Source organism: Leucoraja erinacea, chromosome 16 (assembly GCF_028641065.1).
Source record: "Leucoraja erinacea ecotype New England chromosome 16, Leri_hhj_1, whole genome shotgun sequence".
Taxonomy (NCBI): Eukaryota; Metazoa; Chordata; class Chondrichthyes; order Rajiformes; family Rajidae; genus Leucoraja; species Leucoraja erinaceus.
In genome coordinates, this window is record NC_073392.1 from 8,267,976 (window position 1) to 8,272,333 (window position 4,358).

The 4,358-nt window shown below is 49.2% G+C and overlaps 1 pseudogene; it reads left to right on the top strand.

Moving 5' to 3' along the window:
* The first annotated feature begins 3,864 nt into the window (after positions 1–3,864).
* Positions 3,865–3,972, top strand: LOC129704938 (U2 spliceosomal RNA; annotated as a pseudogene).
* The last annotated feature ends 386 nt before the right edge of the window (positions 3,973–4,358 follow it).

A 4,358-nucleotide genomic window follows, 5' to 3' on the forward strand; every position in this document is an offset into this window, starting at 1 on the left:
CAATTAATGGCTTCAAGCCAACAACTCCAAAGGAGAAAGGAAACCTTCACTTATCCCTTCACAGTTACTCTGCCAGCTCCATTAACACGGCTTTGTTTGTTGCGAGCCATCAGGAAAGGCAGGCAGGCGCCTCTTTGCCATCACCATGTGAAGAACTTCAGACTCTGACATCCGATCCTGTCTAGTCAGTGTAATTCATGCATCCTTAATGATAAAAAAATAAAGTTGTTTGTGGCAAAAAAAACATGATACATTTCTGTTTTTGTGACATGAAATGCAGAAGTAATCTCTCGTAGAATTCTGTCAGCCTGCGTGTTCGTATTCAATTTAGGATTAGTGTTGTAGTCTCATACTTAGGAAAGTATCAAATCAACTGCAACGTTGCAGGTACATTACAGAATGGAGTTTAGATAAATGCATTTCTAGGCTTAGGTAATGCTCGCTATTAACCTTTGGTGGTCCCCAAGATTGGATTACAATATAAGTTTTCTTTTTCTATAGGAGTCTAAGTCTAGTGTTTGTGGCATGCAGGTCTGTAAATGGTGGTTTGAAGTAGGAGAAGAGAGAGATAGAGAGAGGAAGAGAGCAAAGTATGGAGAGACCGAAGAAGAGCAAGGTATAAGGTATACTTTAGGGGTGGCACGGTGGCACAGCTGTAGAGTTGCTGCCTTACAGCACCAGAGACCCGGGTTTGATCCTGACTACGGGTGATGTCTGTACAGAGTTTGTGCGTTCTCCCCCTCACCTCCGTGGGTTATTTCCGGGTGCTCCGGTTTCCTCCCACACTCCAAAGACGTGCAGGTTTTAAGGCTAATTGGCTTCAGTAAAATTATAAATCGTCCCTAATATGTGTAGGATGGTGTTCGTGCAAGGGGATTGCTGGTCGGCGTGGACTCGGTTTGCCGACAGGCCTGTTTCCGCGCTGTATCTCTAAACTAAACTAAAGTAAAACTGGAAGACAGGACAAGGAGTAAGGCGATCAAAGGCAGAGGAGAGTGAAGGTGACGGAGAGAAATGTGCCGTGGGCCAGGATCTATTGTGCCTTTGTGGGGAAGGAGAGTGGTGAAGGTGGGATGGCTGCAGAGAGATAATGTTCATATCAGATCGTTGTTTGGGTGGCAGGGACAGAGAAGGTCATTGGGAATGTATCATTGGGAATGCCATGATCATGGATGACCAGCCATGATCATATTGAATGGTGGTGCAGGCTCGAAGGGCCGAATGGCCTACTCCTGCACCTATTTTCCATGTTTCTATGGTTCTAATACAAATTTGATGAAGAGCATTCCAACTGTGTGGAAGACATCACAGGTATCCACGTGATGGTGCACAAGCTAAGTATTAAATGTACTCCTTTCTGTCGCAGTAGGCAAAGGATTTACATTTCAGCCCACCTATCCAAGTTCTCCAGAGATGCTGCCTGACCCGTAAGATCAAGAGGGAGTAACTTTTTTTTTTTACCCAAAGGGTGGTGGGTGTTTGGATCGCGCTGCCGGAGGAGGTAGTTGAGACAGCTACTTTCACAATATTTAAGAACCATTAAGTAGAGTCATAGACTCTTATACAGTGGAAACAGGCTCTTCGGCCCTACTTGCCCACACTGGCCAACATGCCCTATCTACACCAGTTCCTACCTGCCTGTATTTGGCCCATATCCATCTTAACCTGTCCTATCCATGTACCTGTCTAAATGCTTCTTAAACGTTGCGATCGTCCCTGCCTCAACTACCTCTACCGGCAGCTCATTCCATACATCCACCACCCTTTGTATGATTGCTTTGATTGCCAATGGATAGGACAGGTTTAGAGGAATATGGGCCAAACGCAGGCAGGTAGGACTAGTGCACGTGGGACATGTTGGTCGGCGTGGGCAAGGGCCTGTTTCCAGCACTCTGTGTCTTTCTTTTGTGAGCTCTCTTTTGAGATGCTCTCCAAAAGGATCTCGATACTATGGTCGAGTGGTCACAACAATGGGGCATGCAGTTCAACCCGTCCAAATGTGAAACCATGCGTGTCACCAGAAAGAGGAATCCAGGCGTCACATCCTACAACATACTTGGTACCACACTTGAAGAATCCAAACAAACCAAGTATCTTGGCATCAAATTGCAGAATGATCTGCGTTGGAATGGTCAGACTCATCATGCAACAGTGAAAGCAACAGGTGTCCTAAACTTCCTGAGGCGCAACTTTCATCATTGTTCAACTTCTGTCAAGGAGAAGCTGTATTTCACCCTCGTTCGACCTCATTTGGACTACGCAGTTGCAGCATGGAACCCACACACAGATAAAAACATTTCATCCATCGAACGTGTCCAAAGACAGGCCGCTCGATTTGTTACTAATACCTATGAGAGAGAAGCGAGTGTCACCAAACTTCTGAATTCTCTGGGCTGGAACCCTCTCCAAGACAGACGTGCAGCTCACCGTTTGACCTGTTTTTACAAAATGTTAAATGGTCAGCTCGACATAGATTACAAAACCTACACCAAACCCAAACCAATTAGGAGCAGACGAGGGCATTCGATCCAATTTGTGATCCCAGCTACAAAGACAGATGTGTACAGCAATTCGTTCTTCCCCCGCACAATTAAAGCATGGAATAATCTCCACCCAACTATAGTTACCCAACCAGATGCAACTAAATTTAAAGTAGCACTTTCTTCCCAATAACCCTTTCTGGCTTAATCCCTCCCTTCACCACCTCCAGTTTAAATTCCAGTTGGAATATTTTGGAGGACCAAGTAACCAAGAACCAAGAACCAAGCCAGCATCTGCAGTTCCTTGTTTCCGAAGCATTTTACTTCGGAGTCACGTGAGTGACTACGTGAAGAAGCCCGCTTCCACGCATGCGTGTCATATCGCTACACGCATTGCAACGAGTCACACAGGGGGGAACGGCGTTCCCCAAGCGGGAGATTTGAAAGTCGGGAACAGCAGGTAAGAGACTCTGCGTTCCTTTTTACTACTTACTTTTAGGAGGCTGCGGAAAGCTTGCGGGGAGACCCGTGGAGGGCGAGCAGCCAGCAGCAGCAACAGCACGAGTTTCCCTGGAGGGGAACAACCTGAGCCCGACTTTGCTCCCGCACCGGCAAAATTCACCTCTCGGCCGGGCGGGAAGCAAAGTAAAAAAGGTCCCTATGCCAGTCTCAAACGAGACTGGCTTGGGACCAGTCGCTAGCAGCCAGCACAGGGCTGCGGGACAGACAGCACGGACCAGCGGTACCGGGGCTCGAAACGCTCAGCGAGTGCAGCGGCACTTATGGAGTCGGAACGGGACGTTCGGGCTGAAAACCTTGTTCACAAGGTAAGCACCAGGGTCCAGGGGATCCATAGGAACAGCCGGGGTTACCGGCTGCGGAACTGTCGCGAAGGACCAGGCCCGTGAACACCGGGGTCGGTCCAAGCGGCTCGAACCCGACACAGGGAACGACGGTCACCGGCGGGAGAAGGAAAGTCGGGAACAGCAGGTAAGAGACCCTGCGTTTCCTTCAACTTACCTTTCTAGGTGCAGACATGGACCAGGTCCATGTAAGGTGCAGAAGGCCGGCGGGAGAACCGCGGAGGAGCGGCAGTAGCAGCGGCAGCGGCAGCAGCAGCGGCAGCGGCAGCAGCAGTGGCAGCCGGCAGTTGCAGTAGCACAGGTGGCAGCTGGCACTTCGTGAGGAGCTGGCAACGGCAGGAGCAGCATGGGCACATCGATTCCCGGAGGGGGAAAAACATCTGTGCCCAACTTCGCTCCAGCATGGTGAGAAAGTTCATTTCTCGGCAGCAAAGGACTTTGCAGTTGACTGGCTGCAATCTACTACAAGGGACCAGTATGTGAGTACCAGGATCGGTCCCAGCGGGGTTTTAGTTACAATAATCGCTTCTCGGCTTTTTGGCTAAGATCAAGTGTAGTATCTGTTCTTATCAGTTTAATATCTGATACACCCCTTATCTAGGGACTATATATATTATATAAAAACTATAGTAGCTGTTATCATCAGTTTTAATGTCTTATATGTCCCTTATCTAAGGACCATATAAGCAGGAGTGCCCAGAATTGAGGGCATTAGAGTGGGGTTGACCGGCTGCAACGACCATAAGGGACCAGCACCGTCAGTATGGGGGTCGGTCCCAGGGGTCTAAGATAAAGGAGCAGCCAGGAGTGCTGAGAGCGTTGAAGTCAGGTTAAAGGAATAGATGGAAGCAGCTGTGCCAGTTATCCTCCACACCGGCCATATCCACTTCACGGAAGGAAGGACAAAACTGGAGAAGGAGGACCATGGAACAGCGGGCAGCCAGCAGCAGCCAGCGGCACTTGGATCAACCGTAGTGGGATCAGCTGTGCCCGATGTCGGCCCCGCACTGGCCAG